The following is a 26,513-nucleotide window of genomic DNA, read 5'->3' on the forward strand; positions in this document are numbered from 1 at the left end:
TTGTTGTTGTTGTTTTAAAAGTTAACACAGTATCTGACAGGGTGCCCAGAATCAGGACAGTGATGTCCAGCAAGGGGATACGTAACCATTTCCCTTCACGCTACAGTCCCAATGAAGATCATCCACCTGAAGCCAATGGGAACTTCTTTCCCAGGGCAAAGAGCAGCCTTATGGAGGGCCTGATCTGGATGGGAACTGTGGCAGCGGCAAAGAGTTTAGCCCTGTCCCACACACCATGGCCCCAGGCCAGACTCCCCTTCCCTGCTGTACAGCTGGCACACAAGGGCTAATCACGTGCTTGTTGTCACATTTATTTATTTACCAGACTTATATACCACCCAAAACTCATGCCGCTACACGTAGTTCGGCCCTTAGTTCACTGCCTGCTATACCCCCTTCCTTCAGCCTGCTTGCCTGCGGGCTGCCTGTCCTTTAGCTTCCTTATCTCCTGAGCCCTGTCTCCTGTTTTTAGCCATCCCCCAGGTGAGGCTTTAATTTAATTTAACTCGGTGGGCGATCCAGGGGGGGCGGGTGGGGGGATGCCACTTTTTGGCACCCCCCCACGTGACCCGCCGGGGTGGTGCCCAGGGCACGTGCCCTGCCTGCCCCCCCTGCTGGACTTTGAAAAAATGATCAGGAGTCATTCAATGAAACAGATCGGCATACGATTCAGGACAGACAAAAGGACTTACAGGTGAACCCCATTATCCACAGGGGTTCCATTCTCCACAGACCGTGGATATCGGAACCACAGATAGCAGGGTATTGCGGCATTGGGAATCCGGGGCTTAGGTTCCTGGAGGCTGGGGAAAGGGCAAAAATGGCAGGAAATGAGGGGAAATAGCAAAAGTAAGTGTCCTATCAAAGTCTTCAGCCTTCCAGGGAAACCGCCACCCCCATACCTCCGCTAGTCCCAAAATGGTCATTTGTCTTCTTTTTAAAAAAGAGCTACAAAATGGCTCCTACTCCCAAAATGGCAGCCGGAAATGACTTTGGAGATCGTTTCCAGCCACCCTGGACATGCAAAATAAACCCGTTCTTCACCTTTTTTCCCTGCGTAAGCCGAGGTCGGCTGTCAATTACTTGACAGCAGAGACACGAAAGCATGGGTGTTGGATCTGCAGATAGCGAGGTTTCCCTCTATTCATGCACACAGCAGCACTTAATCAGTCTTTGGAATTTGCTGCCACAAGGTGTATTGATGGTCTCTAGTTTAGATGGCTTTAAAACAGGATTAGACAAATTCATGGAGGACACATCTATCCGTGGATATTGGTCTTGAAGGCATACCTCCTTTCTTCCACTGTTTCTCCCCACAACTTCCATTCGGCACACTACTGAGCCTAGAGATAGCATATAGCCTCTCCCTCCTGCTTGTAGACTTCTGTTTGGTCATTGTGGGCAACAGGATGCTGGGCTAGATAGCAGGGCCAAGTAAATCAACACTGATTCGATTTGGGGATCACCTTGGTGCTTCAGGTGTGTTCTCAATTCAGTTTGATGCTTCAGGGGAGCAATCCAATCTACTTTGGCCCTGTTTGATGGAATCACTTCAAATCGAGCCTAAGCTTTGGCCTGCCTCCCTTCCCCCTCACTACTCCCCAAAGCCCTGCACATTCCACAGGACTTCTTTCATCCTATGCTTGCTACGTGGCGTCTTCTTTCAGTCTTGAATGAATACCAAAACAGACCACCTCTTCAGAGCTTGGAGCAACATGCAGGGGCTTCTCAGATGATCCAGGTACTAATCAGGCCCCAAGCAGAAGAATTGGTGCAGCGTCGTGGTTCCAACCACAAGCTAAAAACCCTTGGCTGCAGTGTTCCCTCTAAGAGGGATTTCCAGATGTTGACAACTCCAACTCCCAGAATCCCCAGCTGCAATGGCTTTTGCTTGGGGATCCTGGGAGTTGTAGTCAACAACATCTGGGAATCCCTCTTATAGGGAACACTGCTTGGTTCCAATCTCCACTCAGTCATGAAGCAGACCTTTGGCAGCCCATTGTCCACTAGCCCTGGCTCCCCCAACTGGCAATATACTAAACTATCTTACAGGGCTGTTGTAGGTATACAACATTAGATGGATAAGATGGGCAAATGTTTTTACTTTTATTCCCCCACCCCCACCTCCGGCTTTCCTCCAAGGATCCCAGAGCAGAGTACATGTTATGTCTGTCCTCACAACGAGCCTGGAAGGTACACCCACTGAATTTCACAGCTGCACAGGAATTTAAACTTTGTCTCCCTATTCCTAGTCCAAAACCCTAAGACCTTCACCACACTGGCTCTCAACACTGAAAAATATGCACAATATCACATCTGAAGGTGCCTCCGTACTTTTATGGGCCTGGAGAGAGTGCAGAATTGGAGACACTGAAGTCTAAAGCTACCTCGGACATGAAAATGTGTGCTCTACCACCCAACTAACTTTCAAGAGCTTCTTCACTAATTGTGGTATTAATTTTAGGCTTACAGGTACAAATGTCATTATGTGCACTTGCTCTGGAGTAAGTTATTAGTTATTAGTATTTACTGTACCATAGAGACAAAACCATCTCCACTAATGGTGGAATGAAATGGGTGAGTGGATGTGTTTTCCCTTTCCACCTATTGAAGGCACTCTCCAGACTAGAGCCATGAATGCTTCCTGATGGCAGACACACACCATCTATGGAAACCATGTGCTATTTTATACCAATAGACCTCGCCCATTCTGGTCTTCCGTTTTTGAAAGAGAGAATTGTTACAGAAAGCGGCAAGTAATTCTCAGGGAAGCTTTAGAGGGGATTTTGCTGCACTCTGCTTTATCCAGAGAATCCAGTATAATTGTAGAAGCAGCAGCAGGCAAAGGCTAGTTAGGTTAAATAGATCAGATTATGAGAGAGATTGTCAGGGTCTGGTCTCAACCATCCCCATGATTTGACCAGCTTTACTGCTGCTGACCCCAAGTGGAATTCCTTATGTTTCCTGGCTGTCTCCACTTGGCAGCCCATCAGCCTTCCGTCTCTCACTCAATCTAGGCAGGGTGGTGTGGCATTTAAGCCTGGGGTGGAGAACACAGACAGAGACTACACCAGAATTTAATCAAGAGGTGAAATCTTTACTTGAGAGGGAAAAATACCAATTTGAACATTGCAAAAGCTATCTTTAACAACCATAAGAGCAAAGAAGAAGAAGAAGAAGAAGAAGAAGAAAATGAGATAAGCCCATCCAGCGATTATCGGACACTCCACACTGGCCCTAACAGGCACCTCACCAGCAGCTCTTAGTCAGCCCACTTGGCTTCCCTGCAAGCCTGTCTCTCTCCCTCTCTGCTCAGCGCTGCCTTGTCTGGTCCTGCTGCTGCTGTCTGTTCCTCCAGCTGCTCCAAGAGGGATCCGGATCCTCTGTGTGATCTTCAGCTCTTCTTTGCGATTCAGCTCCTCCAACTGCTCTCCTGCTCCCTAAACTGTTCCAACCTCCCCTTTTAATCCCTGGAACTCTGCCCACCTCCTGAGGGCGCTTTCCAGATTAAACCCTACAACAATGTCTGATCTGCTCAGTGTGCTTCCATACTTCCTGTGTTGTGACTCCGCAATCCCTGCATAATTTCAGAGTGTAATCTGGAAAGCGCCCTGCATTAGCCAATCAGGGCAAACACAAACCAGAACCTGGGGGTGGGGGGTGGGGCAGGGATGTACACCAGACAGAAAAACAACCCTGGGGTAGGGAAAAGGTCAAGGTTTCATCTACTCCAGCAACGCAAGTGGGGAATGGACAGCCATTTTAAATATAAATCAAAATAAAGACCAAGCAAACCTACAACATGGAGTTTTTGGCCCCATTCTCCACAGAGGTCAAGGAGGATATTGTGGGGACTGAGTCAAATGCTTTGCAGAAATCAAGGCACACTTTGTCCACAGCATCCCTGTCCTCTGCTAAACTAGTAACTCTGTTAAAAGAGGAGGGGAGATTACTCCAGTCTGACAAATTCATGCTGGCACCTACTAAACACCAGATTCTCTCTTTTTGCTGTGCTCACAGACAGACTGCTGACAATACTTGAAACATTCAGCAAAATCAATGAGTAACCTTTTCCTGGATTGTATCACTTCAAGCTGCAGATGTGTGATTTGTGCATCCCTCCCCACAGAAGATCCCTGCACATCGAGAAATAGCTCTGAAGGGAAAGGGTTAGACTGAACCAAGAGTGCACATCACCCTTAACCAATTGAGCAGTTTCTCCTGCATTTTATCACACCACCTGCCAACTCCTGGCGACCACAGAGCCATGTGGTTGTCTTTGGTAGGATTGGGAAGGGGGTGACCATTGCCATCTCCCGGCAGTATGAGATGATGCCTTTCAGCATCTTCCTATATCTGCCCGATATCGGTGTTTCCCATAGTCTGGGAAATATACAAGCAGGGATTTGAACCAGCAGCCTCTTGCTCCCTAGGCAAGTTACTTCCCCACTGTGCCTTTAATAGCCCATACCTATCCACAAAATAAAATTAATGAGATGCTCCTTAAGCTTTTCCTCTGTTTGCACCCCTGAGTTGAACACTTGTTCCCAACATGCTATATATATTTTTTTTAACTATTATGAGGGAGAGCATTTAAAAACCCTACCTTCCACTTGCAGTCTGAAGTGATACAGTCTATGCAGAGCTTTGCCACTTGATTGTGTGAGTATGAATCAGACTCCCATTTGTGGGGTTGGAGGAGCAGAAGACCTGGCTAGAGCAGAAGGAGCAACTCATGCTTCTCCTGAATTTCAGATTCTGCCTCTTTGTAAAGCTTGCCTTTGTGGATCTATAGATCACACTCAATGCTACCTGAGAAGCTCTTGCAAGCGTTCTGTGCTCTGAAGTCCCTTTGCACCCATACCCAGAAATAAACGACAGCACACAGGAAATGGGTTGAAACTACGGCCATCACTTTATTGACTCATTTTAGCAGAGAACTGCCGTGCAGCTGAGGGAAATCGCACCTGCCACCAATGGGGTGGGGCACTGCATCCCCCCCCCCCCGGGACCTGCCATGGTGACCAAGGGGCTACACTATTTAGCGGCACCACTCCTAACATCTGCCAGATCAGAAATCCCTTCCAGTGCAACAGTGCAGAGTAGGCAAAAAACCAGCCACCTCCAAGCCAATCCGGGTGGATGGGGAAAATTCCTACTCGGCCCCAAATGGCGACCAGCTAATCCCACACTGTCACCTGAGGGGGGTGAGTGGATGCCGAGGTGTCCCTGCAGAAGGCCAAGAGAGGGCGGGGATCGCTTTCACTAGCGCACCCTCTGCCCCCTCGCTTGGCCCTACAGACTGGTTCACTGTGGGGCCCAGCCTTGTTTCTTGCACCCTTCCAGGACTGAATGTGACATTTGCACACCACACTGGATGCAGAGCCAGGGGAAGGAGGGGAGGTAGGGCACCCAGACTCGGAATCAAGAGATGGAACGGGTGCAAACCTGGGCTGCAACTTCAGTAACTAGTTTGAAGGGAGCTCTGTAAACTAAGGTGTGGATTCCACTCCTGGGGTGAAGTCGTTTCCCGGGAAACTATGCCCCCTCTTTGCAAAAGCCTCATGACCTTGAGTGTACACGAGGCTTTTGCAAACCTAGTCAAAAAGGGAATGGGCATCTGTTGTGGGGTTGCTCTCCTCAGCATCTTCTTGCCTTCTCTAGGGCCCACCATTCCGCTCAGCCACCGGAGAGATTTGTCATTGTGTCAATGCATATTTACCCGGCCGAGGCAACCCTCAGCACTCGCGTTGATAACAGTGCATCAGAACCAGGACGGGATCCTTTGTTAGATGTTGAAAGGGAAGCTCTTTTTTGCTGGTATAGCGGAGAGAGAAGAAAAAGGAAACAAGTGTGAGCTACTTAAGTGGTGTTTTCTTCACGACCCTCTGTTTCAACTGCCTGGTTTTCATGTTGATTCATTTATCCGCCCCCCCAACAAGCCATTGCTCAAAACGTGATGGTTCTCTTCATAAGAAGATCTGGATTTACATCAGGGGACTGTATTTGTTATTGCAGGTGCGGCCAGCCTGAGGTTTTCTAGCTGTTGTTGAACTCCCATCAACTCATGCCACAATACAAGGTGGCTGGGGGTGATTGGAGGACAGCTTCTATCATCCCCAGCCAAGCTTTATGGCAGGGGGTGATGGGAGCTGTAGTCCTGAACAAGAGAAGCTGGGGATGATGGGAGTTGTAATCCAACAAGAGCTGGGGAGCGTCGGGCAATCTCGAGCCTCTCGGCTTCCTCTGTGCCATTTCTCTTGCTTTTGGATGTCTGCTCTGTAGAGAATCAGTTTGCTGCCCTGCCCCCTCTTAACACCACAACTCCACCCGGCCAGAGCCTAAATGCTGTGAATAGATAGCCCCACCCGCTGCCCCACAAAACCACACATTTATTTTATTTAGCATATTTAGCATGAGGGCTCAAGTGGCAGCTACAGCAAACAAGCAGCAGAAACATGAAACATGTGGAAAGACACTACTATGGAAACATCTGTCGAGCTGGTCCAAGAGAAATCAAAGGGCTGCAGAGGGATCCAATAGGCTGTACAAAAATTTAAAGATACCATTTAAGAGAGAGGCAATTTAAAAGTACAAAAATTTCACATACAAAACTTCTGGGGGACATTGCCCAAATAAAGTGGAAGGGCCCCAAATATAGTTCCAGGGGAAACAAGAAAAGGGAACCGAGGACTGACAAAGGAATTGAAATAAAATAAGACAAAATGAGAAAGGAAATAATACTTGGTACAACCTTGGTTCATTAGTTAGCGAAGTCCTGTCCCACTCCTGAGAAAACAACTGGAAAAGCCTTGTGGGGTCCGGCAGGAGGAAGGAGCGCCAAGCCTTGTGGGGTCCGGCAGGAGGAAGGAGCGCCAAGCCTTGTGGGGTCCGGCAGGAGGAAGGAGCGCCAAGCCTTGTGGGGTCCGGCAGGAGGAAGGAGCGCCAAGCCTTGTGGGGTCCGGCAGGAGGAAGGAGCGCCAAGCCTTGTGGGGTCCGGCAGGAGGAAGGAGCGCCAAGCCTTGTGGGGTCCGGCAGGAGGAAGGAGCGCCAAGCCTTGTGGGGTCCGGCAGGAGGAAGGAGCGCCAAGCCTTGTGGGGTCCGGCAGGAGGAAGGAGCGCCAAGCCTTGTGGGGTCCGGCAGGAGGAAGGAGCGCCAAGCCTTGTGGGGTCCGGCAGGAGGAAGGAGCGCCAAGCCTTGTGGGGTCCGGCAGGAGGAAGGAGCGCCAAGCCTTGTGGGGTCCGGCAGGAGGAAGGAGCGCCAAGCCTTGTGGGGTCCGGCAGGAGGAAGGAGCGCCAAGCCTTGTGGGGTCCGGCAGGAGGAAGGAGCGCCAAGCCTTGTGGGGTCCGGCAGGAGGAAGGAGCGCCAAGCCTTGTGGGGTCCGGCAGGAGGAAGGAGCGCCAAGCCTTGTGGGGTCCGGCAGGAGGAAGGAGCGCCAAGCCTTGTGGGGTCCGGCAGGAGGAAGGAGCGCCAAGCCTTGTGGGGTCCGGCAGGAGGAAGGAGCGCCAAGCCTTGTGGGGTCCGGCAGGAGGAAGGAGCGCCAAGCCTTGTGGGGTCCGGCAGGAGGAAGGAGCGCCAAGCCTTGTGGGGTCCGGCAGGAGGAAGGAGCGCCAAGCCTTGTGGGGTCCGGCAGGAGGAAGGAGCGCCAAGCCTTGTGGGGTCCGGCAGGAGGAAGGAGCGCCAAGCCTTGTGGGGTCCGGCAGGAGGAAGGAGCGCCAAGCCTTGTGGGGTCCGGCAGGAGGAAGGAGCGCCAAGCCTTGTGGGGTCCGGCAGGAGGAAGGAGCGCCAAGCCTTGTGGGGTCCGGCAGGAGGAAGGAGCGCCAAGCCTTGTGGGGTCCGGCAGGAGGAAGGAGCGCCAAGCCTTGTGGGGTCCGGCAGGAGGAAGGAGCGCCAAGCCTTGTGGGGTCCGGCAGGAGGAAGGAGCGCCAAGCCTTGTGGGGTCCGGCAGGAGGAAGGAGCGCCAAGCCTTGTGGGGTCCGGCAGGAGGAAGGAGCGCCAAGCCTTGTGGGGTCCGGCAGGAGGAAGGAGCGCCAAGCCTTGTGGGGTCCGGCAGGAGGAAGGAGCGCCAAGCCTTGTGGGGTCCGGCAGGAGGAAGGAGCGCCAAGCCTTGTGGGGTCCGGCAGGAGGAAGGAGCGCCAAGCCTTGTGGGGTCCGGCAGGAGGAAGGAGCGCCAAGCCTTGTGGGGTCCGGCAGGAGGAAGGAGCGCCAAGCCTTGTGGGGTCCGGCAGGAGGAAGGAGCGCCAAGCCTTGTGGGGTCCGGCAGGAGGAAGGAGCGCCAAGCCTTGTGGGGTCCGGCAGGAGGAAGGAGCGCCAAGCCTTGTGGGGTCCGGCAGGAGGAAGGAGCGCCAAGCCTTGTGGGGTCCGGCAGGAGGAAGGAGCGCCAAGCCTTGTGGGGTCCGGCAGGAGGAAGGAGCGCCAAGCCTTGTGGGGTCCGGCAGGAGGAAGGAGCGCCAAGCCTTGTGGGGTCCGGCAGGAGGAAGGAGCGCCAAGCCTTGTGGGGTCCGGCAGGAGGAAGGAGCGCCAAGCCTTGTGGGGTCCGGCAGGAGGAAGGAGCGCCAAGCCTTGTGGGGTCCGGCAGGAGGAAGGAGCGCCAAGCCTTGTGGGGTCCGGCAGGAGGAAGGAGCGCCAAGCCTTGTGGGGTCCGGCAGGAGGAAGGAGCGCCAAGCCTTGTGGGGTCCGGCAGGAGGAAGGAGCGCCAAGCCTTGTGGGGTCCGGCAGGAGGAAGGAGCGCCAAGCCTTGTGGGGTCCGGCAGGAGGAAGGAGCGCCAAGCCTTGTGGGGTCCGGCAGGAGGAAGGAGCGCCAAGCCTTGTGGGGTCCGGCAGGAGGAAGGAGCGCCAAGCCTTGTGGGGTCCGGCAGGAGGAAGGAGCGCCAAGCCTTGTGGGGTCCGGCAGGAGGAAGGAGCGCCAAGCCTTGTGGGGTCCGGCAGGAGGAAGGAGCGCCAAGCCTTGTGGGGTCCGGCAGGAGGAAGGAGCGCCAAGCCTTGTGGGGTCCGGCAGGAGGAAGGAGCGCCAAGCCTTGTGGGGTCCGGCAGGAGGAAGGAGCGCCAAGCCTTGTGGGGTCCGGCAGGAGGAAGGAGCGCCAAGCCTTGTGGGGTCCGGCAGGAGGAAGGAGCGCCAAGCCTTGTGGGGTCCGGCAGGAGGAAGGAGCGCCAAGCCTTGTGGGGTCCGGCAGGAGGAAGGAGCGCCAAGCCTTGTGGGGTCCGGCAGGAGGAAGGAGCGCCAAGCCTTGTGGGGTCCGGCAGGAGGAAGGAGCGCCAAGCCTTGTGGGGTCCGGCAGGAGGAAGGAGCGCCAAGCCTTGTGGGGTCCGGCAGGAGGAAGGAGCGCCAAGCCTTGTGGGGTCCGGCAGGAGGAAGGAGCGCCAAGCCTTGTGGGGTCCGGCAGGAGGAAGGAGCGCCAAGCCTTGTGGGGTCCGGCAGGAGGAAGGAGCGCCAAGCCTTGTGGGGTCCGGCAGGAGGAAGGAGCGCCAAGCCTTGTGGGGTCCGGCAGGAGGAAGGAGCGCCAAGCCTTGTGGGGTCCGGCAGGAGGAAGGAGCGCCAAGCCTTGTGGGGTCCGGCAGGAGGAAGGAGCGCCAAGCCTTGTGGGGTCCGGCAGGAGGAAGGAGCGCCAAGCCTTGTGGGGTCCGGCAGGAGGAAGGAGCGCCAAGCCTTGTGGGGTCCGGCAGGAGGAAGGAGCGCCAAGCCTTGTGGGGTCCGGCAGGAGGAAGGAGCGCCAAGCCTTGTGGGGTCCGGCAGGAGGAAGGAGCGCCAAGCCTTGTGGGGTCCGGCAGGAGGAAGGAGCGCCAAGCCTTGTGGGGTCCGGCAGGAGGAAGGAGCGCCAAGCCTTGTGGGGTCCGGCAGGAGGAAGGAGCGCCAAGCCTTGTGGGGTCCGGCAGGAGGAAGGAGCGCCAAGCCTTGTGGGGTCCGGCAGGAGGAAGGAGCGCCAAGCCTTGTGGGGTCCGGCAGGAGGAAGGAGCGCCAAGCCTTGTGGGGTCCGGCAGGAGGAAGGAGCGCCAAGCCTTGTGGGGTCCGGCAGGAGGAAGGAGCGCCAAGCCTTGTGGGGTCCGGCAGGAGGAAGGAGCGCCAAGCCTTGTGGGGTCCGGCAGGAGGAAGGAGCGCCAAGCCTTGTGGGGTCCGGCAGGAGGAAGGAGCGCCAAGCCTTGTGGGGTCCGGCAGGAGGAAGGAGCGCCAAGCCTTGTGGGGTCCGGCAGGAGGAAGGAGCGCCAAGCCTTGTGGGGTCCGGCAGGAGGAAGGAGCGCCAAGCCTTGTGGGGTCCGGCAGGAGGAAGGAGCGCCAAGCCTTGTGGGGTCCGGCAGGAGGAAGGAGCGCCAAGCCTTGTGGGGTCCGGCAGGAGGAAGGAGCGCCAAGCCTTGTGGGGTCCGGCAGGAGGAAGGAGCGCCAAGCCTTGTGGGGTCCGGCAGGAGGAAGGAGCGCCAAGCCTTGTGGGGTCCGGCAGGAGGAAGGAGCGCCAAGCCTTGTGGGGTCCGGCAGGAGGAAGGAGCGCCAAGCCTTGTGGGGTCCGGCAGGAGGAAGGAGCGCCAAGCCTTGTGGGGTCCGGCAGGAGGAAGGAGCGCCAAGCCTTGTGGGGTCCGGCAGGAGGAAGGAGCGCCAAGCCTTGTGGGGTCCGGCAGGAGGAAGGAGCGCCAAGCCTTGTGGGGTCCGGCAGGAGGAAGGAGCGCCAAGCCTTGTGGGGTCCGGCAGGAGGAAGGAGCGCCAAGCCTTGTGGGGTCCGGCAGGAGGAAGGAGCGCCAAGCCTTGTGGGGTCCGGCAGGAGGAAGGAGCGCCAAGCCTTGTGGGGTCCGGCAGGAGGAAGGAGCGCCAAGCCTTGTGGGGTCCGGCAGGAGGAAGGAGCGCCAAGCCTTGTGGGGTCCGGCAGGAGGAAGGAGCGCCAAGCCTTGTGGGGTCCGGCAGGAGGAAGGAGCGCCAAGCCTTGTGGGGTCCGGCAGGAGGAAGGAGCGCCAAGCCTTGTGGGGTCCGGCAGGAGGAAGGAGCAACGAACGGGTGGACAGCCCTCCAGGAATGGGTGGCAGTTTAATATATGTTAAACATTTACTTACATAAAACAGCAGGATTCTGAATTTACGTCGTGACCCTGAGTTTTAACATCAAATTATTTGGGGTAATAGCATCTTAAATTCAGATCAATGTGTTACTTTAATGGCCTTCCCTTATTGGCCCTTCGTTTCAACCTTCCTATATTCATGTTGATTTCTTTATCCAGCCCCCTTATACAAGCTGTTGCCCAAACCCTGATGCTTTCTTTCACGATGCTTTTCACCATGGATTTGCATCAGGGGACTATATTTGTTATCACAGTTTTGGATTACAACTCCCACCATACTACACCTTCTACCATCCCCAGCCACCAGTTTTGATGGGGGTGATCATCTGTAGTCTCAACACAGCAGCAGGGGATGATGCGAGTTCTAGTCCAACAGCAGCTGCTGAGCTACAGGTGGGTCATCCCTAGCTTCTTGGCTAATTGCTGTGAATAGCTATCCCTCCCCACCCCTCTAGTGCTTCAAGTGGCAGCTATTGCAAGGAAGCAGAAGCAAGATGAAAGTGTAATGTCTGTGGAAGCAGATCTCTATGGAAATCTCTCTTGAGCACGTCTTGGGAGAAACCAAGAGGTAGTAGAGGGATCCGATGGGCTATACACAATCCTGCGTTGTTTTAACCAAGAGTCTTTTCAATATGAAATATATAAATATTTTTAAAATAAAGCATAAGCATCAACTTTAAAGTATTTGTAACTTCTAATATAACTTCTGTGTAATCTAACTTCTGACTTTTCAGGGCTCTTACAAGGACCCTTCCATTCCAAACATGCATGATTCCCTTTTGATCAACAAGACATGCAATACTCCTGCAAGGTTTTGTAGCTGAGGATGATGGGAATTCTAGTCCCAAAACATCTGGGGACCCAATTTTAAGAACCCTTGGCTTCTGGAATTTATATCTGCCCTTACTGCCGGGACCTCCAAATATGCAATTCTTCTATCCTCACAGTAGTCCTGTAAAGTAGGTCAGGCTGAAGAGAATGACTGGAAATAGAAGTTGGACTACAACTCCCATCATACCTGACTGTTAAGAACCTAACAGCACTGCTGGATCAGACCCAAGGCCTATCTAATCCAGCATGCTGTTTCCCCATAGGGGCTCACTGGATGCCTCTGGGAAGCCAACAGACAAGAGATTCTCAAACTTGGTCCCAGATGTTGTTGGGCTGCAACTCCCATCAAGGGAAGGGATTCAATCAGAAAAATAAATCCATGCATCACTGGTCCCTCTTTACCAATTATTGACATTAAAAAAGTGTTCACAAGTATACGTGCGAGTGTACCTCTATACTATCTATATCTGTACTTGGGACGGTTGTGTGTACCTCTGCAGTCATCTCTCCCGTGGGAAATTATTCTCAAGGCTTAGCTTAAATCTGCTTCCTCATAACTGCAGTCAACTTGGGGGGCAAATAGAATCAGTCTGGGTGTCGGGGGGGGACGGGACTTGCAGATCCCTTGCAGACTCAATGTGACGATCACAGCAGAATCATGGCATTTTAGAGTGGGAAGGCTCCTTGGAGATCATCGTTATCTGGCTTCTGTCTGAAAACCATCAGCAAAGAAGAGCCCAGGACTCCATGAGGTGACCTTGGCAACCCTTCTCCCATTTGGGAAAGCATTCCTACTGCCTAGCTTAAACCTGCATTCTCGTATTGGCAGCGTTCAGTGCTGCGCTCAGTAGCAACAGAGAGGAAGTACGCTCCTTTTTCAACACCTTTGATATCTGTGGACTGCTGTCTTTTCCTATGTAGCTCTCTGACAGTCTGGCCTCTGGAGGTGGTAGGAGTCAGACTTACCTCTCCATCTTCTGGGAAGACAAATTCAAGAGGTTCTTCAACACTGAAATAGAGAAAGATTTCTTATGCTTTGCTAATCTCTTAGGAGCTACTCAATGGCACAGCAGGGAAATGACATGACTGCCAGAGGTTGCCGGTTCAAATCCCTGGTGGTATGTTTCCCAGACTATGGGGAACACCTATATGGGGCAGGGGCAGCAGGAAGGTGCTGAAAGGCATCATCTCGTACTGCATGGGAGATGGTAATGGTAAACCACTCCTGGTCACTAGGAGTCGATACCGACTCGACGGCACAGTCTACCTTTACCTTTGATCTCTTAGGATTTGCTACAATCTCCATATACACAGAGGAGTGCTAGACAAGGCAGGGGAGTTTTATGAAAGCAAGTAGTTTTAAGAAAATAAAGTTTAGCAATTAGCTACTTAACTTGACTCAATTAGCAGCTACCCCAGCTAACTGAGCAAAGAGACACCTTTTAAAGTGCTGGTGCTCTGATATTTATATACCGATGGCATTTGTAAGGTAAAGTGTGCCGTCAAGTCAGTTTTGACTCCTGGCGCCCACAGAGCCCTGTGGTTTTCTTTGGGTTTACCATTGCAGGGGGCAAGCAACAGGCCCCATCCAACCCCAGCACAGCATCCCTCCAGTGGCTGTTGCTGGCGTCTGTCTTAGGGTTCTTTTTCAATTGTGAGCCCTTTGGGACAGGGATCCATCTTTATTTTTATTTCTCTGTGTAAATCGCTTGGGGAACTTCTGTTGAAAAGCAGTATATGAATATCCATCGTCATTTTGTGAGGCTTGATGTTTAGCAAATTTGAGATGGCTTTTGTATGTTTTCTTTATCTGAAAATAGATTGGTGGGAGTGTTCTGAGCCCGATCTATACTGTCTGTAAATACTCTTCAATTGTTTACATAGTGTCCTACAGCATGAGTCAAACCAATGATTAGTTGCTCTCTTACAATGAGCATAAGACTGTAACTTGCTCAGACATGAGAACTTTTGTATAAGAGCATCTTCTAATACTCTGGATATAAATCAGGCTGCACTCTAACGAGCAGTGGAAAAACCTGAATTGCGTGTGAACTGCTCCCCAATAACTTGTAGGGACTTCAGGATAAATCTGGCCAACATGTGAATGCAGCACCTCCATTCCAGAGGAGGTGTGTGTTAAAGGGCTTTAAAAGCCTCATGTGAAAAACCTCCTGGAATCAAACTTTACTGAATTTGTTCAAGAATTCTGAGAAAACAAACATAGGCTCACCCTGCATGGTTGAAAGTCTCCTTTGCTAATCTGCAGCGAGGAGGCCATTTTAATAATTAGTGTCTCTGGTGTGTTCTAGGCATTAAAAGTAGCACAAATATATAGTACTCAATGTATATCACTATATACTGTGAAGTGTGCGTGTGTGTATTCAGTGAAATGTATTTCCAGGCAGCATACTTATTTTGAAATATCAGACTTAAACCCTTGGGGGCCTGGGATGTGTGGAGGCCCTGGACTTTGAGGGGCTGGGGGCCCATTTTAAAATCTCATCTCTGGGCCCATTCCAACCTTGCTATGCCCCTGGTGGTCACTACACAAAACTTTCTGCACAACACCTGCACAGAAGAAACTTCCATGTAGAAAGTGTGTCTCTTGTAAATTGACCCTGAATTTTCCATCCATGACTGGGATATCTGAGAGTTAGAGTCAATAATAAAAGAACAGCACACTGCTTGTGACAGGAAGGGGCAAATTACAATGATTTCTTAGTCTAGCAGGGGCTGGTTTTGGCCCTGGCAGAACTTGGCTGTCTGCTCCTGTTGCAAATGCAAATTCCTCTGTCTCGTGTGGCAAACTAATGTATCCTCCTCCCTCCTGGTGGCAAAGTAAGCACTAGTGTGGTGAATGCACATATACCCCATCATGAGCCAACAGTCATCACAAGACAAAGGCTGGCAGGAATCATTCACTGGTTTAGAGACACACCACCACCACCAACAACACCTTCTTCTTCCCCTATTTTGCTAGTGGCTATTTGGGCAGGTGATCCTCTAGGACAAAGTCGCAGTTTTGTTTTGTTTTTAAAGCATGAGTTGAGACAGAAAATGAAACTTGGAATCCTCACATAACTCCTGACTGTTGTTCTAAGTCTTTTACAGAGATGGCTCATGTTTTCAGGTTTTGATCAACAACCATGTCTAGATGGTACAGTGTTCTACTCTAGATGGTACAGTGTTCCTTTTAACAGGCATTTCCAGATATTGTTGACTACAAGTCCCATCATCCCTGTTTGGACAGGAGTGCAATTTCAGTGCTTGCGCTAGGCACTATTTCCCCTAGATATGCCCCTAGTTCTAGGCCCCTGATTGTCTTGGTTGCCCTCTTCTGCACCTTTTCCAGTTCGACAATGTCCTTCTTAAAATACGGTGACCAGAACTGTGCGCAGTACTCCAAATCTGGCCACACCATAGATTTGTATAAGGGCATTATAATACTAACATTTTTATTTTCAGTCCCCTTCCTTATGGTCCCTAGCACAGAATTGGCCTTTTTTCACAGCTGTCGCACACTGAGGACACTTTCAATGAGCTGTCCACCATGACCTCAAGCTCTCTCTCCTGGTCAGCCACTGACAGCTCAGACCCCATCAGTGTATATGTCAAGTTGGGGTTTTTAAAATACCAATATGCATCACTTTACACTTGCTTACATTGAACCACATTTGACATTTTGTCGCCCACTCACCCAGTTTGGAGAGATCCTTTTGGAGCTCTTCACAATCTGTTTTGCATTTCACTACACTAAATCGTTGAGTGTCATCTGAAAATTTGGCCACTTAGCTGCTTACCCCAATTTCTAGATCATTTATGAACAAGTTGAATAACACTGGTCCCAGTACAGATCTCTGGGGGACCCCACTTCACACTTCCCTCCATGGTGAAAACTGCCCATTTATTCCTGCCTTCTGTTACCAGACCACATATGAACCTGTTCTCATTCAGCAAGGCCTATTCTTCTATTTGTTTAACAATTTTGTCCTTAAGTATGCTTTCCATCAATTTACCTGGCACAGAAGTTAAGCTAAGCAGCCTGTAGTTTCAGAGCCTGATTGTAGGGAGAAATTACGTATTTTTGCTAGGACCAAAGACTCTCTTTATACCTTGAATCTCAAGACAGGATAAATACTCAATGGGTGGGGTGTATTTGAACATAGAAGGACTGTATTTCAGGATCTCTATGGAACTCCTAATGCCCTCTCCTCCCTCCAATAAAGCAAGCCACAAAGGGAGGGGCTGATTTGGATGACGTTTGTAGTGTGCAGGAGGGGTATAATGCTTCCCCCCAAATCCATAGGCCTAATGCTAATTGCTACCAGAATTTGTTAGCTGTTGAAGGGGAAATGCCCATAAGCTTTCCTTTCCGTGATGAATACGGAGATCTAAGCTGGTAATTGGCACAAGAGCAGAAGACTGGATCCCCATCCCTCTGCACCCTGGCCCCTATCCAAATCCACACATCCTGCAGCTACAGAGAGGTGGGCTGGTCATGTGGTAGCAAGCATGACTTGTCCCCTTAGCTAAGCAGGGTCCACCCTGGTTGCATATGAACGGGAGACTTGATGTGTGAGCACTGCAAGATATTCCCCTCAGGGGATGAAGCTGCTCTGGGAAGAGCAGAAGGTTTCAAGTTCCCTCCCTGGCTTCTCCAAGATAGGGCTGAGAGAGAGTCCTGCCTGCAACCTTGGAGAAGCCACTGCCAGTCTGTGTAGACCATAGTGAGAGAGATGGATCTATGGTCTGACTCAGTATATGGCAGCTTCTTATGTTCCTACATTAAAAAAAGAAAAGAAAATGATGCTGGGAGTTCTAGTCACTATTGCACTGTTTTGCTAAAATGGAAATAAAAGTGGGGAAATAATGAAGACACTGGCTAAATAAGAGACAATCGAGCACTAATCATCCACCATGATGACTAGACCAGCAACAAAATTGGCTGAACTACCAGAAGTCCACAGCAACAACTACAATGTCAAATATTTCTATATCACTTTTCAACAAGAGCAACAAGGGTTTTAAAGGAACCCTTGCTAACTTGGCAAGGAGGCACCTTTTACTGTGGTGATTCTCTTTATTTAGCAGGGGGAGAGTAACAGGCCCTATTCACCCCCCGCACAGTACTTCCAGTGACTGTTGCTGGTGTGTGTCTTATGTTTCTTTTTAGAATGTGAGCCCTTTGGGGACAGGGAGCCATCTTATTTGTTTGTTATTTCTCTTTGTAAACCACCCTGAGCCATTTTGGAAGGGCAGTATAGAAATTGAATTATTATTGTTATTATTATTATTATTACATAGAAAAAAGGAAAAAGATGGTTGCCTTTCCCCAAAGGGCTCAAAATCTTTAAAAAATCTTAACACAACAACAACATATGGCTTGTTCACAGAATAGTCTGAATCTAGGTTTAATGTGGGTTACCAGCATTCGTGTGATTGCATGAACCCATGTCAAGGTGGGAATCTCAGGTTAACACCTTGGTTCACACAATCACTTCAATGCTGGTAACCCACATTAAACCTAGCTTCAAATGACTGTGTAAACCAGGCCATAGTGGTTTACTACTATGGAGGGGTGTTATGCTGGAATTGGATAGGAAGAATTGCTCCACCCACTGCTCAATATGACCAAGTCACCTCTTGAAAAGGTGGTGCCTCTTTCCTCAGTTAGCAGGGGCAGCAACATACTAGGGATGTGCACAAACCAAGATGTGCAGAGGCCATGTGTGTGCTGCTGCTGCTGCTCCGCTGCGCCAGGGCTACTGGGGGTAGCGCTATCGCAGTAGGAAGCAGCATGGAGAGGTGGAGGAATAAGCAGGCACCTGCTCTCTCCTCCCTTTTAAAGGTGCCAAAACGGTGCTGTGAATCTGTGCACAGATCTTGATTCATCCACATCCCTACAAGTAGGGATGGGCCCGGAACTGTCCGGACCTTGGTGTTCCGGTTCAGGTGGGGGGGTAGCTTTAAGAGCGGCGGGAGGGCTTACTTACCCCTCCCGACTCTTTCCCGCTCTGGCGCCGTAATGTTACGAGTAATTGGGGCAGCAGGATACCTCCCTGCCACCCCTTCCCCGCTGTTGCTGTAAAACTCCCAGGAGTCCTTTGCGCGTGTGCACGTCACAGAGACGTGAAGCACGCCCACGATGTGCGCGTGTGCACGCAAAGGACTCCTGCGAGTTTTACAGCAACAGCGGGGAAGGGGCGGCAGGGAGGTATCCTGCCACCCCAATTACTACTAAACTTACGGCGCCAGAGCGGGAAAGAGGCGGGAGGAGTAAGTAAGCCCTCCCGCCGCTCTTAAAACTACCCCCACCCCAGTTCCAGACCGCAGTTTGGCGGTTCCGTGCACATCCCTACCTACAAGATACCTCCATTTTAAAAGATTAAACCTCAAAGGGAGGAGCAGGTGAGCAACCCCAACCCAAGAAGCTCTCTACACCTTGCCCTGGTGTGGACAGAACATAGTGGGATAAACCAGTGCAAGGACTGCTAGGTATAGGGCCCTAGTTTTGTCTCCCCGTGCCATTCCTTGCATAAGCTAACGCAAACTCGCATGAAAAAAACCTCCCAGCTAGAGACAGCCCTAATCAGAAAAGCCCTTGTTTCCGAGGAGAAAATCGGCCTCGCTTCTCCCTCAGAAAAGCTGTGCAGGCTGACAGGAGAGCCCCCAAATAAGCTGTGGGAGATTCCTGCTTGGTTCCTAGTGTCCAGTCATGGCCTAGAGAAGTACCACATTTCTGACATGTAAATGAAGTTTCACTTCAGTCCCTTTACATTGTACCCTAACTACTGTGGATGTATGCAGATAAAGCATTGAGCTAAGGCATTCTTCTTATCCCCCCTCCCATCTCTCTGTTGCTATTGTTTTACAAATGCAACTGTCAGGATTTCTAGGCAAGAACATATCTTTGGATGGGTCTAAGAGCAGTGTCCAGAGCATCCTTAGGGATGTAGCAATGTGCAGGAAGTAGCGCAGAGCCCACCATATCCATGGGGATATCCTAATTTTCAACACAATCAAAGATGCATGGATTCTCCACATTCCATTGTGATCTGGGTAAGTGCCAGTTTCTGCATCATAGGTATTGTATTCACTAGCCCTGTACAGGTCTTATATAAGCATGGATGCTGTACCCAGCTACAGCATTCTCCAGTAGCACACCTCATCCTCACACTGACGTGTTCTTTAGCCCACACGATCTGTGACAATAGTATTTGAATGTTGTACTCATGGATAGTGTGGGGATGGAGTGTGGACGTGAGGGACAGAACATATTCTAGAGCAGGGATTCTCAATGTTGGGTCTCCAGATGTTATTGGACTTCAACTCCCATAATCCCCAGGCCCAGTGGCCTTTGGCTGGGGATTATGGGAATTGAAGTCCAATAACATCTGGGGACCCAATGTTGAGAATCTCTGCTCTAGAGGATGCTGTACTTGGTTTCAGTACATCTAGCACTGAAACCAGTACTAGTATTGAAACCAGTACATCCTGGTTTCAGCATCTACGGTTGATGTAACACCTGAACAGGACTACTGCACAGGGCTTATCTGAGCCAGGCCGTGCAATCCCTGTCTGGGACCAAAATGAGCAGGTGTGGGGAAGAGATGCTCTGGAGGCCCATGGGAGTTGCAGGGAGGGAAGGAGAATCGTGTGGAGTGTCTCTTGTTTCAATCTGCAAATCAACCCTATAGGGTAGGTAAGTCCCTCTGGAAGATGGGAAGCCTGAGGCCCTGGGGTTTTCCCGATAGAGGCAGCATCCAGTGGGGGCTGTCAGACTGCTAGTGCAGCCTCTTGGCCCTGTGCTACTCCAGTCTCCACGTTATGCAGAGGGCCTTGGTAAAAAGGAACGGGATGTTTTCTAGCCTCTCTTAATCTTAATACAGAGAGAGAGAGAGAGAGAGAGATTGACCTCTTTTCTTGGAACAATGGGTAAGTGTCTGCTGCCTATTCTTCTCTTTATGAAGATCTTTGTCTGAAGTTTAGAATTTGTGTGCACACTTCTTTCAGTTTGGGATTGGTCAAGATTAAGATTATGGAGTATGGAGAAGGCAAAGAGGACAGTGCAATATAGACAGTGCCATATATTTCTATGGCAGGGTAAAGTGTGCCGTCAAGTCAATTTTGACTCCTGGCGCCCACAGAGCCCTGTGGTTTTCTTTGGGTTTACCATTGCAGGGGGCAAGCAACAGGCCCCATCCAACCCAAGCACAGCATCCCTCCAGTGGCTGTTGCTGGTGTCTGCCTTAGGTTTCTTTTTCGATTGTGAGCCCTTTGGGGACAGGGATCCATCTTTATTTTTATTTCTCTTTGTAAATCGCTTTGGGAACTGCTGTTGAAAAGCAATATATGAATATCCATTGTCGTATTTTTACATGATTATTATTATCCTCACAACCATCAGAGATGTAGTTTGGGCTGAGAGACAAGCATGTGGGCCCACAGTCACACACAGTGGCTTTCATGGCTGAGTGGGGGATTCAAACTCACGCCTCCCTGAGTCATACTCCAGTTGTCTTGTGGTAAATAGACACAACACAATCAGCACACCAAATGTGGGGTTTTACATTTCACAATTTTGTGTTTAATTCTGCTTTTCCAAGGTCAGTTTGCAGAAAAGAGGACATAAACGTGTGTCTTGATGGGCTGCTCCTGTTCCTCAATGCTAACATTCATGCTATGATGATTCTGAACAGGCTGAGATTAATTTTAAAAATCAAAGTAACAAAAAAGGGAAATTCTTACTGAATCAGGAGTGAGTTTTACAGTGAATCTGTAAATTAAGTATGGGAGAGGAGGAGGTGTCACAGCAATAATGGGCTATAACTGCTGGGTAATTAACTGTATCTGCATTTCTAAGCAGATTAAAAGTTCAGCTCTCATTTGCCAATGAGGCTGCTGGGAGAATTATTTGGAGAATGTCTTCCAAATATTTTAATGCTCAGTAGGAATTACTCACAATTTCCTATTCCCACCCCCAGCCCCCGTGAGAATATACTGAGAAAACAGAATATTTAGGGCATATTAACCTCAAGCCTACCTTGGCACACTAATTGAGAGGCAGGCACAGGGAACCAAGGAGACACACAGGAATTCAAAAATGAACACACAAAGCCAGGCAGTAAGTGATACTGAGTCCTTCTAGCCTGGTACATCAGTTAGGCAAGTCCTTCCTTTTCTGCTCCTGGGACACTGACTGGAGATGCTCCCCTCTGCCCCTGTCCTCCTGGGATTCTGGGGGGTGAGGGGGAACAGCCCCCCTGCCCTTACTGACCAGCCCCCCCTGCTCACGGGGTCCATTCACTGCTACTGAGCATTGCGATCTGGCCCTTGTCTTCCACACAGCTGCAGTGACCAGGCCTTCCTGCAACCCCCTCCACACACTTGACTTCTGTAGCACTTTCCACAAATCCAGTCCCAGGACCGCCTGCTAGCTGCCACCTCCTTCCAGTCTGCTGCATTTCAGTCAACTTTGTGCAATATTTTTTAAATGTATTTTACTTAAATGGCAGAGAGACATTAAGAGAGGCTAAAAAAAACCCCAATTTCTTCTCACCAAGGCCCTCTTCATAACGTGGAGACTGGAGTAGCACAGGGCCAAGAGGCTGCACTAGCAGTCTGACAGCCCCCACTGGATCCTGCCTCTATCAGGAAAACCCCAGGGCCTCAGGCTTCCCATCTGCCAGAGGAGACTCGCCTACCCTATAGGGCTGATTTGCAGATTGAAACGAGACAAGCCACACGATTCTCCTTCCCTCCCTGCAACTCCCCACGGGCCTCTGGGGCATCTCTTCCCCACACCTGCTCATTTTGCTCCCAGACTGGGATTGCACGGCCTGGCTCAGATGAGCCCCACACCACCTATCCCAGTGACAGCTGGTTTAACTTTGGGGCCTACCTCTCGTGGGCCTCAGGGGCCATCTTGGAGCACTTGCTGGGGGAAAGAGCCCCAAATGCTCTCAGCATAGAACAGAGCCATGGGGAGAAGGCAAGCCTCCTTTCCCCAATCTTTGGAGAGATTCCTTGGAAGAGATCAGGAACGCAGCATCACAGCCCAGCAGTGCTTGCCCCACAACCCAAAGACAGCAGAGTTTTCCATGTTTCCCCCACAGAATTCAGAGACACAAATAGCACCTACTTTCTATAAGACGGACCCAGCTTCTTCCCAAAGCCCTCTCTGTAACTAGGAGAGCTACTAGGACCGGCTGACCAGGAGTCTGGATGACTCATCTGGAAGTCCCTGCTTTGGATCTGGCCTAAGAAGACTTCAGGCAAACCCCAATGCCTCAGTTATCCCATCTGTGATATGGAACCAACAAGACTCGCCTACCTTACAGGACTGTAGTATGGATCAGGAGACACAGCTATCAGGATCCTCCATTGCTTGCTTTGCCTTCATTCTTTTCCGATTCCCACTCCTTCTCCTGGGCACTTTTACTTTGGCACAGGCCCAACTCAGGGAAGGCTGCTAGGCCAAGTGGAGATCAGGCCTAAAAAGAGGACAGGAAGACAGTTTGGACAAGGACCAGAGAACTCCTGCAGAAAGGAATAACAGGAAAAGACAAAGGCCCCAGGAGATAAGCCAGCAGAGCCTGGATGCTGGACAGACAGAGACTCAGACATTAGAAAACACAGCTAAACATGCTCTTGTAGCAAGGGCTATCTAGACTCAGCAGGGCTTAAATAGGGGCCTGCAGGTCTCCACGCTGTAGCTGGTCTCTTCAGCCCTTATTGGGTGCAGCTGGTTCAGGCTCTACTGTTGCTCTTGAGAAGACCCCTTCCTCACCAGTCGGTCTCTCCTGAGGGAGATGCTATGCTCCCAGTTGGGTGCTTCTTTTCCATTACTGCAGATCGGCCTGGGCCCAGTAGCATTGTCACTCTTGGGGATCTGACAGGGATGGTGGTGCCTCTCTGCTGGCCATATGTTGTCCTTGCCCCCCAAGTGAATCCTTCTGTGGGGGGACAGGTCTCTCAGAGGGAGCAGAGATGTGGGGAGATCCCCGAAGGTTGATGGCTTGGGTTCCTCCATGATGTGACCCAAGGGTGTCTTATCCAAAGCCCTTTTGGGTATTGCATCAGGTTTCTCCTCATCGGCAAAGCCCTCAGAGTCTATGCCAAGGTTCCCCTTTAAGACGTCTAGTTTTGGAATCCTATCTGGTGCTCCTCTGAGTTTATTCAAGTCAGCTTGCCTGAAATCCAAGGTGCACGTCTGGTTTCCTTGAAATGTCTCCTCCCCTTGATTTTGTGGATTCTAAGATGGCACAGCCACTTTCTCCCAGGGTTACCCCCCCTTCTGCTGCATCAACCAGTGCTCTTGCCCAGCACATTTTCCACAGTCTTCATAAAGTGCACCCCCTCCAGGAGTCCTCCATGCAGGTCGCCTGGACATTGGTTCAAGAATCCAGACCTTTCATCTTGATTATGCCCTCATCACAGTCAGCTGTTTCCTTGCAGGATCCTGCATTCTCTTTGTGCAGCTTGACCTTCTTCCAGGTAGACAGAGGAAAAGACATAGGAACATAGAACATAGGAAACTGCCATATACTGAGTCAGACCATTGTTCTATCTAGCTCAGTAATGTCTTCACAGACTGGCAGTGGCTTCTGCAAGGTTGCAGGCAGGAAGCTCTCTCAGCCCTCTCTTGGAGAAGCCAGGGAGGGAACGTGAAACCTTCTGCTCTTCCCAGAGCAGCTTCATCCCCTGAGGGGAATATCTTGCAGTGCTCACCCTTCTAGTCTCTCATTCAGATGCAACCAGGGCAGACCCTGCTTAGCTATGGGGACAAGTCATGCTTGCCTCCACAAGACCAGCTCTCCTCTTGTGCCCCCAAATCTTTCACGGTCCTGCTTTGGTATCTCTTTTTCTTTTGACATAAAGAAAAATCAGATACATCCAGATGTGTAAGCACTTAACCCACAGTTCCCGGGTCTGAATGACATGCAGAGGTGTGTCTGAACAAGACCAGACTCCTCCCTCTCATGCAGGGAGGAGGGACCATGTGATCTCGTCACTCTTTCCAGTCACACTCACGAGCCACAATTAGTACAAAGGTTGAGATGCCGTTTTTAACTAAAAAGAGTTAACATTGCAAAAGGAATGAGAAGAGAGTTCCCTGTCCCAGAGGGGCTCACGGTCCAAGCAGCAGCTCAAGAGAGACGCCAGCAGTAGCCTCAGAAGGATGCTATGCTGAGTTGATTTGGGGACAGTTGCTCCCTGCCCCCCACCCCGAAATATAAGCGAGACACCACTTTAAAAAATGTTTTGCTCAGTTAGCAGGGAGGGAAGCCAAGCTGTGTGTCACAAGAATGCCCGAAGATGTTTCCGTGTCCCAAAAGGAACTGCGACTTCGTCCAAAGGTCCCTCATGGCCCAGGGAGCAGGGCCGTTTCCCAAACTGTGTGGCACAAGAGGAGGACCCCCCCCCATTGGCTCCCTGTTCCAAAGGGCCGCATGATTAGAAAAAAGACACAAGGGAGGCCCTGGAAAGGGCGCTGTGCAGTGCTGAAGAGGGACAACTGCTCTCCCCCTGCTCAAAAGAAGAGTCTCTACTTTAAAAAGTGCCTCTCTTGGCCCAGTGGACCAAGGTCTAGCTAACAGCCGGATAAAGGAAATTCTACAGAAACCCCCTACGTCTCCTCCAAAGGGAACAGAGGAAAGCCAGGGCTGCCCTTGAAACTCCCCGCCACTTGATGAAACTCTTTCCAGCACAGAAGAGAAGCCCCTTACCCTCCATCATGATCTCTATCCTGCACCTGGCACGATGCTGAAGGCGCCCAGGAGGGAAAGGCCTGCTGGTGTCCTTGAAGCCCTTAACTGCAGCATCTGGAGATCAACCTTTCTGCTAACCCCAACAGAGGAAAGCAGAGGCGAGAAGGATGCAGCTCCTCTCCCAGCTCCTCTCTCTCACTCAGTGATGGGAACGGCTCCAGCAATGGCAGAAATCAACCCCTTTTGCTGCCACCAGAAACTTCTGAGCAGCTGACAGTTGAGAGAAGGCAGTTGGTAATATCACAGAGAGTGATGTCACAAAGAGCAAACAGGGTTCAAAAAAAGTCAGTGAGGCACAGTTATAGACCGCTTCTCAAAAGAACTGACCACCCACAGGTTTAAAATAGAAATAAAAATATGTGTTATTGAATTCAAAAGAGAGGCTTGACTTGTATCTAAAGAAACACACATGACATTTCCACATGACACAGATCACGCAAGATGTTTCACGTGTCTGGCCACTAATACAGCATTACTGTCTAAAGTCCGATTCAGACATTATGCGGTACGAGTGTACAGATGTCTGTACACTTGTACACTTGTTTGTGTGAATGGCTGTGCCTGTGTTTATTTTAAAAGTGAACCTGGATATAGGCCAGGATATAGGCCAGAGAACAATTTGTTATGGGGCAGCTAACAAATAAAGATTATTATTATTAGTAGTAGTAATAGTAGTAGTATTTCCTTCAAATCTGTTCTCTATTATGGTACAGATAGGAAGTGTGCTTCTGTACTGCACTCAGCATAACATGTGAATGACTGTCCTGTGTACAGATCTTTACCTGTGTACATTGTACACTCGTCGTATGAGTGTTGAACATAACATGTGAATGGGCCTTAAGTGTATGTGCTTAACTGACTAGATGCTTATTATTAGAGGAGATGGGGAAAGAAAGCAAGGGATGTTTGGGTTAAGTGGGGGGACATTAAAGTAAGAAGAGCTGGTGAGGACCACTTGGTGGGAAAGGACGGTGAATAGGAAGGATCACGTCAATAGCTCACGTCCTTTCCATGTCTCATATGGATGAAGGTGGGGGGACAAAGGAGATGGGGGTCTCCTTCCTTCAGGGGAAGGGAGCAAATATTCACCCAAAGAGCTTATGTAACACCAAGGCGGAATTGGGCTGAATGTCAGTATCCACCCTAACTTACACCCGGAAGCATCCTTGGATAAGCACACCGACATTGCCACTGAGGGGCCCTCAGATGTGGAGAACCCCTACACAATCCCCAACAGGGCTTCAGATGAGACAGCCTTGCGTCATGTCATGCAGGAATCCAAACCATCAGCCTTCCGGGATCTCCCCACATTCTGTGAATCCCCTGACAGACCCCACCCCCATCCCACCCCTTCTCAGGGGGCAAGGGCACATCCTGGCATGGCCAACAGAGAGCTGCCACCATCCCTACTGCAGCCCCAAGAGCAACCAGCAGCACCGCCACCACTGAAAAGGGCCGTGAGCAGGGCTGGTGAGCATGGTGGCCGGTGAGCATCATGGCAGCACAGTGTGAGATCACTTGGAGCTCTGCCTTAGTGACTCTTCCCACTGCAGGGCATGCGTCAGCAGGGCAAAGGACCCAGAGCGACTTGGGCGATGGTGATGCAGGAGCTCTGTGGGCCAGTTGCAGTGGGCTGCACACTGCCTTCCAGTCCCTCACTGTGCACTGGTGGGGGCAGGAGAGATGGGGAGCTCTGGCGCTGGTGGCGTGGACACCTCTTCCCGTGCAGCATGACCCTGGGGGGCTGTGCTGCATGTGGAGGCAATGGACACAGACCACACGTCAGATGAGCTGCCAGCAGCCACGGCCCAGTAGGTGGATTCTAGGGTTCCTGGGGAGCCAGCCCTCCAGCAAGGCTTCCTGGTCACTGACA

At 50.9% G+C, this 26,513-nt stretch overlaps 1 long non-coding RNA gene across 2 annotated transcripts; it reads right to left on the minus strand.

Annotated features, from left to right (window-relative positions):
• Positions 1–4,892: 4,892 nt before the first annotated feature.
• Positions 4,893–24,858, minus strand: LOC128331623 (uncharacterized). Of its 2 annotated transcripts, XR_008310371.1 has the most exons (4): positions 22,660–23,810; positions 22,204–22,363; positions 12,755–12,879; positions 4,893–5,817 (listed from the first exon to the last, which is right to left on the minus strand). It is a non-coding gene; the product is annotated as an uncharacterized LOC128331623 (long non-coding RNA). The 2 variants fall into 2 exon arrangements; XR_008310372.1 differs by lacking the exons at positions 4,893–5,817; positions 22,660–23,810 and adding an exon at positions 24,599–24,858 and having other exon boundaries at positions 12,837–12,879.
• Between the last annotated feature and the right edge of the window lie 1,655 nt (positions 24,859–26,513).

This window comes from Hemicordylus capensis, chromosome 6, assembly GCF_027244095.1.
Source record: "Hemicordylus capensis ecotype Gifberg chromosome 6, rHemCap1.1.pri, whole genome shotgun sequence".
NCBI classification, from domain to species: domain Eukaryota; kingdom Metazoa; phylum Chordata; class Lepidosauria; order Squamata; family Cordylidae; genus Hemicordylus; species Hemicordylus capensis.